The sequence below is a fragment of the Aotus nancymaae genome, unplaced genomic scaffold, assembly GCF_030222135.1.
Source record: "Aotus nancymaae isolate 86718 unplaced genomic scaffold, 86718_ANA_hifiasm-v0.15.2.pri h1tg000006l, whole genome shotgun sequence".
NCBI classification, from domain to species: domain Eukaryota; kingdom Metazoa; phylum Chordata; class Mammalia; order Primates; family Aotidae; genus Aotus; species Aotus nancymaae.
Genome location: NW_026988417.1, coordinates 37,340,649 through 37,351,046, shown reverse-complemented (window position 1 = coordinate 37,351,046; position 10,398 = coordinate 37,340,649). Strand labels below are relative to the sequence as shown.

General features: G+C 42.8%; 1 long non-coding RNA gene and 1 other non-coding gene across 2 annotated transcripts; one reads left to right on the top strand and one right to left on the bottom strand.

Moving 5' to 3' along the window:
- Positions 1-647: 647 nt before the first annotated feature.
- On the bottom strand, positions 648-9,257 carry LOC135269688 (uncharacterized). Its single transcript, XR_010337935.1, has 3 exons — positions 9,078-9,257; positions 1,522-1,611; positions 648-1,140 (listed from the first exon to the last, which is right to left on the bottom strand). It is a non-coding gene; the product is annotated as an uncharacterized LOC135269688 (long non-coding RNA).
- Positions 2,462-2,568, top strand: LOC135271951 (U6 spliceosomal RNA). The gene has a single exon (XR_010340077.1). It is a non-coding gene; the product is annotated as a U6 spliceosomal RNA (small nuclear RNA).
- Positions 9,258-10,398: the final 1,141 nt, after the last annotated feature.

Genomic DNA, 10,398 nt, shown 5'->3' with positions numbered 1-10,398 from the left:
TATATTCTCTTACATGTAATGCTGAAGTCTTCATTGACAACCCAATCTCAGAGTGCATATGGTGTGCATATTAAGTGCCTATAGTGTACACTCTGAGATTGGGTTGATTGTCAATTGGCTCGGGGTAAAGCCTCAGCATCATAATTTTTTTTGTTGTTGTTGAGACAGAGTCTCGCTCTGTTGTCCAGGCTGGAGTGCAATGGTGCTAACTCAGTGCACTGCATTACACAGTCACATGCACTTGTACACACACACACATGCACACACACCATGACATTGTTTTGTGTTTGCTATTGCATAATTGGCATACCTTTTTATTTTTAATCTATAGTCTTTGTTTAAAAAATATCTTTCATGGTGATTTAAGTGATTCAATGTTAGCCATTATCATTCAAAGCTATAATCTAATTAAAATACACTCCAAATACTAATAGTTAATATCATTAGTACATCTGTGGCAATCTTTTCTGATTAGATTGCCTGGGTTGTTGATTCTCAGACTTTGCCACATATCAGACTCAACTGGGAAGCCTTTAAAAATTGTGATTCTGGCTGGGCATGGTGGTTACGTCTGTAATCCCAGCACACTGGGAGGCCAAGGCAGGTGGATTGCCTGAGCTCAGGAGTTTGAGACCAGCCTGGTCAACATGGTGAAACCCCGTCTCCACTAAAAATACAAAAAATTAGCTGGACGTGGTGGTGTGAACCTGCATTTCTAACTACTCGGGAGGCTGGGGCACGAGAATTGCCTGAACCTGGGAGGTGGAGGTTGCAGCGAGTTGAATCAGCATCATTGCACTCCAGCCTTGGCAACAGAGTGAGACTCTGTTTCAAAAAAAAAAAAAATTATGATGCTGAGGCTTTACCCTGAGCCAATGAAATTAGAATCTTGGGAGTAGGGGGCACATAGAGGCATCAGCAGTTTTTAAAAGATGGGGCCAGGTGATTCCAATATGCAGACAAGTTTGAAAACCAGAGGTTTGGGAGGTGTCTGGATCCCATCTCTTTAAACCTGCTTCCCAGAGATTTCTCATTCAAATCCACGTGTAAAGAGAGGTTTTGAATTTGTCATTCATCCCAGCTCTGGAGGGATGAAACTGTCTGCCCAGGGAGATGGAACCTGCTTTTCAAATAAGGCCACTGTCAAGAAGAAAAGCTGGAAGTACTACTGCAGCTTTTAATCTCTTCTGTGATATTCTGGAAATATTGTAACAGGTTCCTTTGAGCAGTCAGTGCAACCTGAGGGAACAATTGGGATCCCTGTGGAGGCTTAAAACATTTCTTTTTTCTAATTTAAAACTTTATGTTTAAAACTTATTTATCAAAAGAGATTTGTTTTCCAGAACCCTGGGATAAGTCCATTTAACTATCTTGTAGATGCTGTGATAGTGACAATACCAGGGGGCTAAAATAGCACTCAGGCATTAAATTCCAGGTGCTCAGCTCATATAGGAAATAAAGGGGCAATGCTTTAGGACACACAGGAGGCAGAAGAGTGAAGGGTGAAAGCCAGCAGCTTACCATTAGACAGACTCGTGTTCAAATACTGGCGCCACCATTTTATTTACCCCTTGGTCAAATGACTTCATCTTTTTAAGGCTGTTTCCTCATCTGTAGTGTGAAATGAGCACAATATTGCCTACCTCATATATATGTTCTGTTGATTGTTGAAATTTTTATATAAAGCACCTAACAGTTGTTGGTACCTAGTAGGCATTCAGCAAATGTTATCTGAGCTTTCCATGTCAAAGATGGAAAATAATCCATCATCCAGTTGTTTGGTCGTATACACAGAATTCATATATTGATTTCCCCTTATTTGCATTCCACAACTTTGAGAGAGGTAAAATATCCATGGGACAGGAAACAGATAGTTTTTAAGGAGGAACTTAGCAGAGGAGACCAGGTAGAGGTGAAACATTTATAGCACCATCGGGTCTCATTTTGTCTGGTTCTGATATGTACAAATTTTAGTTTGGCAAAGTTTAGTTAACTAGCGCTTAGACTTCTGTTGCATCTGACCTCAAATCTAAAGGCAAATCTAAAGAAACTCTGGGAAATAGTACAGTAGCTTTTAATTATAATCTCTTCTCTGATGTTTTGAAAATATTGTAACAGGTTCCTTCTGAGGTGTCAATAAGGAACAATTGGGATCGCAGTTTACCTTTCAGTTATCATGATGTATTAACTGTGAGCAATTGAAAAAATACAATCAATTACAGACATTGCCGCTTGCTCTTCAGTCCACAAATCCCTACACAAATAATAAATGTGCAATACAACCATGACTAATCACGTTACTTCTTTCAAAATCTGCTCTGTGCATCTGTTATTAAGTTCATACACAGACTGCAAAGCCTGTAGTTGTATTGCTTCCTTGTTTCCTGGTGATAAATCCCATGTAACATTTTACATAAATAGAAAATCAGAAGGAAGGAATTGGCCTAGAAAAATAAAAATGCTGCTCGCTTTGGCAGCACATACACTAAAATTGGAACGATACAGAGAAGATTAGCATGGCCCCTGCACAAGGATGACATGCAAATTTGTGAAGTGTTCCATATTTAAAAAAAAAAAAAAGAAAAATAAAAATGAAGCAAGAAAGCAAAAAGGGAGAATGCTAAAAGTGATTTTTAAATTTTTTTTTTCTTTTTTTTTTTCAGACGGAGTTTCGCTCTTGTTACCCAGGCTGGAGTGCAATGGCGCGATCTCGGCTCACTGCAACCTCCGCCTCTTGGGTTCAGGCAATTTTCCTGCCTCAGCCTCCTGAGTAGCTGGGATTACAGGCACGCGCCACCGTGCCCAGCTAATTTTTTGTATTTTTAGTAGAGACGAGTTTTCACCATGTTGACCAGGATGGTCTCGATCTCTTGACCTCATGATCCACCCACCTTGGCTCCCAAAGTGCTGGGATTACAGGCGTGAGCCACTGCGCCCGGCCTAATTTTTAATTTTTTAGAGACAGGATCTCATTCTGTCACCCAGGCTGGAGTACAGTGGCACAATCATAGCTCACTGGGGCCTTGAACTAGCAATCCTCCCACCTCAGTCTCCCGAGTAACTAGGACTAGAGGCTTTCAATTTTTTTTCTGTGTATGGGTGCTGGGGGGGATCTCACTATGTTGCCAAGGTTGGCCTTGAACTTCTGGCCTCAAGTGATCCTCCAGCCTCAGCTTCCCAAAAGTGCTGGGATTACAGGCATGGGCCACTGTCCCCAGACCTAGAAGTGATTTCTAATTGAGCATAAATAGAAAAAAAACACCTGAGTGTAAGAGTTTCCAGCTATGAAGCCAGAGAAACTTAGTGAAGGTAAAATTATTGACAAAAATGAGGAAAGTGGTTGTGATGAAGAAGATGAATGAAGATGACTAGAGAAAATAATACTGTCAAAAAACTCCATATCAAAGGTATTCTTAGTTATATTTTACAATGAAAATGCAAAGGAGAAAATGTTGGAAGCTGATCCAAACTTAGAAAAGAGTATGACAATTTGTCAAGATGTAGGAAAAATTCTTGCTCTATATCATAAGTTGTATGATGAAAAGCAAGCATTGTTCACACCACTCACATGATACATTTTTTATGAGGAAATAAAATACTTTAATTCTCAATGTTTCTAATGTTTTAAATTACCATCTACTACATAAATATGAATTTTACTCATTTTTTCATTTCCCTATACATTTATAATTGACAGTAAAGAGTTTTTTTTTTAACATTTTGAGAAAAACTATTTTTATTATTTTAGAGACTGGGTTTTGCCTTGTCACCCAGGTTAGAGAGCAGTGCACGGTCATGGCTCACTGCAGCCTCAGATTCCTGGGCTCAAGTGATTCTCCTGCCTCAGCCTCCCAAGTAGCAGGGACGACAGGTGCATGCCACCTCATCCAGCTATTTTTTAAATTATTTTTTGAAAGACAGGGTCTTGCCATATTGCCCAGGCTGGCCTCAAACTCCTGGCTCAAATGATCTTCCCATTTTGGCCTCCCAGAGAAAAGGCATAAGCCACTACACCCAGTCTGAAAAAGAAGTTTAAATATTATAAAACAAATCTAGCGAAGTGTCAGCTTGCATGGTCATTCTCACGGTCCCGTGCTGCTGTGTAAACCAAGGACTGCCTATATGAAGGGCGATGCAGGATGTATGAAGATGTATAAAGGAGAATCATAGTTGAGTAAGTGAGATTCAAAACAGTCAACAGGAAGCTTGGCTCCTCCCTCTGCTACTTCTGGGGAAGGCAAATATGAACACCTGTGCACTTCCAAAGCCACATGTGAGAGGAACCCGTGGAAAACTATTTCAATTCTTTCCGAAGGTTAATCCTTTCCTAAGAAAATCTTTAAGGTCTGTGCTGTGAATTGTTACATCTGCTTCCACAGAATCATCAGCTTCTAGAGTCGCAGGCAGAATTGGGTTGAAAGTGCACCTATAAAGTATATTCACTGTACCTGATATGTAGTAAGTATTCAATGCATTGTCATTATTATGATCATGAATCTTTTTGTTCAACTTAGGATGATCAACTGTCTCCCAGTTTGCCTGGGCCTGAAACCCATCTCAAAGATTTCCTGGGGCTGAAGGATTTTTTTTTGAGACGGAGCCCAGGTGGAGTGCAGTGGCGCAATCTTGGCTCACCGCAACCTCTGCTTCCTGGGTTCAAGTGATTCTCCTGCCTCAGCCTCCTGAGTAACTCGGATTACAGGCATGTGCCATCATGCCTGGCTAATTTTTTTTCTATTTTTAGTAGAGATGAGGGTTTCACCAATTTGGCCAGGCTGGTCTCGAACTCCTGACCTCAGGTGATCTGCCTGCCTTGGCCTCCCAAAGTGCTGGGATTACAGGTGTGAGCCACCACCCCCGGCCAAAGATTTTCAATTCTAAAACTGAGGCAGACCCAGGCCAACGAAGGTGGCTGGTTACCCTATTTGACTACCTCTGGGTGAGACAAAATACTAACACTATTGCACGAAATTCTCTTGGGATTTAGGAAGTAATTGGAAAAGAGATAATTCTCCATACATAGTTTCTAGATTAGAATCTTAAGGGCCAGGCAAGGTGGCTCACACCTGTAACCCCAGAACTTTGGGAGGCCGAGGCAGGTGGATCACTTAAGGTCAGGAGTTCAAGACCAGCCTGGCCAAGATGGTGAAGCCTGTCTCTATTAAAAATACAAAAATTAGCCAGACATGGTGGTAGGTACCTGTAATCCCAGCTACTCAGGAGGCTGAGGCAGAGAATTGCTTGAACCTGGGAGGCAGAAGTTGCAGTCAGCTAAGATCACACCACAGCACTCCAGCCTGGGCAACGCAATGAGACTCAATCGCAAAAAAAAAAAGAAAGAATTTTAGGGTAGAAGAGATTTTGCGTCTCATGCTTCAACCTAGCCCAGGATGGCCTGAAATCCATCTCAGAAAGAGTCTGTTTTTGAAGCCTATCAGGGAAGAAAATAAATAACGTGTTCTATTGGTAAGTATTGTGCACCAATCACTGCTAAGGGCTGAGGGAAATACCAGGTGAATAAGACTCATTTTCTGTCCTGTAGAAGCTTACATTCATGAAAGGGAGACCACCAGTTATATGCACCATGAGTTATCAAGACAGCTCACAGTCTGCAAGGTATTTTAAACAAGTAATCTCATTTAATCCTCATGCTCAGCCCAACAAGGTACTATCATTCCATTTTACAGATGAGGAAAGTGAGATTCAGAGAGATTGAGTTATATAAAATCACAAAGCAAGTAACTGCTATAATTGATCTTAGGATCCAGGTCTGTATCGACTGAGAACATGGGCTCTGGAGTCATGCAAATCTGTGTTTGAATCCTGACTCTTCCACTGTCTCGTTATGTGACAAGTATCTGTGAGCTGCTGTTTCCTCCTCTGTAAAATGAGACAAATAATAATAGCCCCTTTCAAGGGTTATGAAGGATAAATGAGAAATGCATGGAGCAGGTGCTGATGTGTAGTAAATGCTCAACAAACGCTCATCACCAACAAACACACCATCACACCAAAACCCACTGTAGGTCCCCTGTAGCAGGTGGCCTCTTTCATTTCTGTGTAAATCTTCCAGGGAAAGAGGAATCAATGAAATACATTGAGAGCTCAGACTGAGGGAAGACTTCCCAACTGTGATGATGACTACAGGCCTCGTGCAACACTAGAAGTTGATCTTCATGAAAGGATAGAATTTCAACAGGTTGAGGTTGGGGCAGAAAAAAATATTCCATACAGAGGGCAGGATTTCAGCTGAGGCAAAGAGGAAAGCATGATGAGTTTGGGGAATGATAACTACTGTTGGTTAGCGTGTAGGTTTTTTTGTAAGGAGATTGGTGGAGATAGGGCTGAAAAGAGCAAGGTCCTCACACCTCAGGCGATGTTTCTAGGAAGCTTTCCTCGAACCTTTGCTCCATAGAGGCTGCTCCGGCTGTCTTCTCTATACTGGGCTCTCACATGGGCTTACTCTTTCTTGGGGCCACTCTCCTCAGTCCTGTGAATTGCTCTCTCATCTTCATCCTTCTTTATGCCATGTGCTGGACATACACAGCTGTGTGTTCTAACCCTTCCAGGGTGTTCTCAGATAAGTTCCCAAAGTCTTACCGGATGGGCTGGACTGAAGGTGGGGCAGGGGCTGGAAGAGGGTCATGGCAGATTAGAATGTCTGAAGGAGGCTGGGCGCAGCGGCGCACGCCTGTAAGCCCAGCACTTTGGGAAGCCAAGGCAGGTGGATCATGAGGTCAGAAGATCGAGACCATCCTGGCTAACATGGGGAAACCCCATCTCTACTAAAAATACAAAAAATTAGCTGGGCGTGGTGGCACGCACCTGTAATCCCAGCTACTCGGGAGGCGAGGCAGGAGAATCACTTGAACCAGGAGCTGGAGGTTGCAGTGAGTCGAGATTGTGCCACTGCACTCCAGCCAGCCTGGGTGACAAGAGCGAGACTTCGTCTCAAAAAAAAAAAAGGACATCTGAAAGACATAAAAGACAGTCCCCCCAACCTTTTTTTTTTTTTTTTTTTTTTGGCCGATGTAGGTTTCAGGTTTCTTGACTTTTTCGTTTTTTGTTTTTGAGACACAGTGTCTCTCTGTCGCCAGGCTGGAGTGCAGTGGTGTGACCTCAGCTCCCTGCAATCTCTGCCTCCTGGGTGCAAACGATTCTCCTGTCTCAGCCTCCCAAGTAGCTGGGACTACAGGTGTGCACCACCATGCCCAGCAAATTTCTGTATTTTTAGTAGAGATGGGGTTTCACTATGTTGGCCAGGCTGGTCTTGAACTCCTGACCTCGTGATCCACCCACCTTGGCCTCCCAAAGTGCTGGGATTACAGGCGTGAGCCACCACATCCAGCCAAGTTTCTTGGCTTTTCTAGAGGACTAAATGAAATGACAATAAAACAACCTGTGGCATGTAGTGGAGGCATGCATTTCTCAAGAAGTCTGTCTCTGAAAAGACAGTCTTGAGAGGCTAGAGAAAATTTAAAAGAGTATGTTTTTTACATTTATAGAAACAGAGGATACAGCGGAGAAAATATGTGGAAAAAACAGGAATGAAAACAGATGCAGTGTTTATGACCCAGAGAATAACTGTGTTTCCAGGGAACTTAGCAGAAAGAAGTTGCTGGGCATGGAGGATGTTATGGGTTGAACAGTGTCTCCCCAAAATTCAAATGCTGAAGCCCTAGCTCCCAGTACCTTGGAATTTGGAGATAGACTCTTTAAAGAAGTAATTAAGTGAAAATGAGGTCATTAGGATGGTGTCCTTATAAGAGGAAATTTGGACACAGACATGTGCAGACATGTACAGCCATCTGCAAGCCAAAGAGAGGGGTGTCGGAAGAAATCAGCCCTCCCGACATCTAAATCTCGGACTTCCAGCCTGCAGAATTGTGAGAAGAACGCATTTCTATGGTTTGAGCGACCCAGTCCTACTTAGTTACGAGGCAACCCTAGCAAACTAACAAACAGAACAAGAGAATGTTGTTTGCTCAGCTTCTGACAGCATTTGGTATATTTTCTTTGCCCTTGCATTTTCATTTGTCTGTCATGAGCTGTATACCTCATAGACTGATCTATTTAATTTTTAGGATTGTGTCAATGTTAAAAAATGGAGCAAGTGGATTTTCTTCCCCAAGGTGAATCCCTGTGATCTGTGTGACCCGTGTGGCAGCCTTGAAGCCCACGGGGCTCAGCCTCCCATTTTCTCCTCCAGCCAAAGGAAACTTCTAGACTTTCCTGAGGATTGTAAGAGGGAGATGGCACAGGGTGGCTCCACCATGTACCAGACAGTGAGCATCTGAATCAATAACCCTTTAGGACTTCTGTCCCCTTTAGGACTCTGTCCCCTTTAGGTCTCCTTACCTTGGTCTTCCTTTCAACCTTTTTCTCCACAGTCAAGGAGAATCTGGGAGCCTCCCTGGTTGCTGGTGAAGCCCCAATTTTTCTTCTTGCTATTTTGCTGTAAACACTCCCCTAGGCCTGATATTTAAAAATCAGGTGTATGACTCTCTATAAGTTCCTGTAGTCTGACACAGGGTCTTTGACCCCTCTGTTGATGTGTGGTCAGGAGCTTGCCACATGGATCCCAGCATCTGCCCACACCGCCATGTGCCTGTGTGAGGGCTGGCTGGCATTCGACCACAGAGAGGCTTTGTGACTTTGAGGCCTGGTATAATTCCTAAGACCAAAACATTGCAAACGTTCCATTGATTTGTGGCTTCTTCACCCCTGGGGTTGGCCTATTCTGTAGGATTTCTGCTGCTTACTCTACTCACACTACAAGGTTTCCTCAGTAGTCCTCACCTTGGTAGTACCCACCCCTTCCCAAATGTCTACAGCTTCGGGCAGTGCTGGCTGCATTGTAAGCCCTGTAGAAGGACTCCAGGCTCCAGGTTGACCTACAGCAGCAGATGAGGCTGCAGCCAGGGAGTGAAATTCACCCAAGCATCTCTGCAATGGTCCTGTCTTCACCTTTCAGGAAATAATCCAGTTTCTCAAGAGCTTAAGTGTCTCCATCAAGAGTTCAAACACCACCCTCCTGTAGTTTTATGAGCGAGTTTCTTGGAGAAAGTGCTCCTAACCTTATATCCATGAGCAATTCTCATCTAGTTCTAGATGACCTTCAAAAGGCAGTGTCACCAAAGCCAGGACTGCCTCATAGCTCGCCTCTGCCAGGGAGGTAGATTTGAGGACCTCCATGACGGTGCCAGGTTGGCCTCCTCCCTCTCTGGCAGTCATGATGAAGGCATTCACCTACCTTGCATCTGAGCTGAAGGTGGCTCCTCTGCCTTAAACATCCTGGGTGGGACCCAGAACCATAGCCCAGTATGGTTGACTTCTCACAGGAAGCCTCTAGTTTCACCCCACAGCAACCACAAAACAGGAGTCAATACCTTTTCATATTTCCAAAACAAAATCCACCTCGTAAAGCGCATCCAGTGATACAGACATTTGATGAGGAGAAGGAGAAAAGGCCTTACGTCGCACTCTCTATTCATCACTTTGGTTTTTCACACCTCCTGCCAATTACATTTCCTCTTCAGCCATCACCTGCTTGATCTTCCCTCCTCCAGCGCCCCTTCTCCTCTCTGAACCCTTTTTCAGAACGTGTGGTCTGCAGTTGTTTAATGTAGTTAGTATCTCACGCACATTAATAAGGTCAAATTGGTTGGTAGCGCTGTACAAATCCTCTATAGCCATTCTGATTTTTCATTGTCTACCAGTTTTATCTAGAAGTGTTAAAATCTCCAACTATGACTGTCATTAATCAATTTCTCCCTCTATGGATGAATGGGATTCGTCAATGATTTCTCCACATATTTTGATGCTTTGTGATTAGGTGCATACATAATTAAGGTGTTAGACCTTCTTGGTGAGTGAATTCTTTGATTATTATTAAATGTCTCTCTTCACCTCCGGTATTATTCTTGGCTTGGCGTCTACCTTGATATGAATATAGCAAGCCAGCTTTCTTATAACTAGCATTTGCATGTGCTCTGAGTCTTTACACTCAAAATATTTATCTTGTAAGCAGTATATAGGTGGGTTCTGCCTTATTACTGAGATTGACTATTTCTGCCTTTTGCTTGAATTATTTAATCTGTTTACTTTTAACCTAATTATTGATGTTTGGGTTTCAGTCTGTCCTCCCGAATATCTGTCTCCTTTGTTCTTTGTTCTCTTTATTTCCTGCCTTCTTTTGAGTGAACCAACTCTTTTTTAACTGGTCGTTTTCTTTCCTTTATTATATTTTTGTTTTAGTCATATCTTTGTGCTATTTTTCAGTGGTTGCTCTAGGATTTAGACATATATCTTTAAGTTGTTGTAGTCTACATTCAAATATTGTTACATCTCAAACAATGCAAGGATCTTACAATCATGGACTTCCATTTAGCACCTGCC